The 386-nt window shown below is 38.6% G+C and overlaps 1 protein-coding gene across 3 annotated transcripts in view; it reads left to right on the forward strand.

The window, feature by feature from the left end:
• Nucleotides 1-386, forward strand: part of LOC106869693 (NADPH--cytochrome P450 reductase) — a 65,395-nt gene that overhangs the window by 58,756 nt on the left and 6,253 nt on the right. The gene's annotated exons all lie outside the window — the stretch shown is intronic.

Genomic DNA, 386 nt, shown 5'->3' on the forward strand with positions numbered 1-386 from the left:
TCGTCCAACCCATGCTAGCCTGGAAAGCGGATATTAAACGATGATGATGATGATGATGATATATGTTTATAGATATGTGGACACGAACACACCAACATCGGTTGTCAAGCGATGGTGGGGGGACAAACACTGACAAAAAAACATACACACATACATACGAATGGGCTTTTTTCAGTTTCCGTCTACCAAGTCCACTCACTAGGCTTTGGTTGTCCTGAACTTATAATTGAAGAAACTTGCCCAAGGTGCCACGCAGTGGGACTGAACCTGGAACCATGTAGTTGGTAAGTAAGCTCCTTAACACACAACCACTCCTGCGCCTGTTTATATATACATGTATATATATATATATATACATGTATATATATATATATATATATATATAT

Source organism: Octopus bimaculoides, chromosome 6, assembly GCF_001194135.2.
Source record: "Octopus bimaculoides isolate UCB-OBI-ISO-001 chromosome 6, ASM119413v2, whole genome shotgun sequence".
Lineage (NCBI taxonomy): Eukaryota > Metazoa > Mollusca > Cephalopoda > Octopoda > Octopodidae > Octopus > Octopus bimaculoides.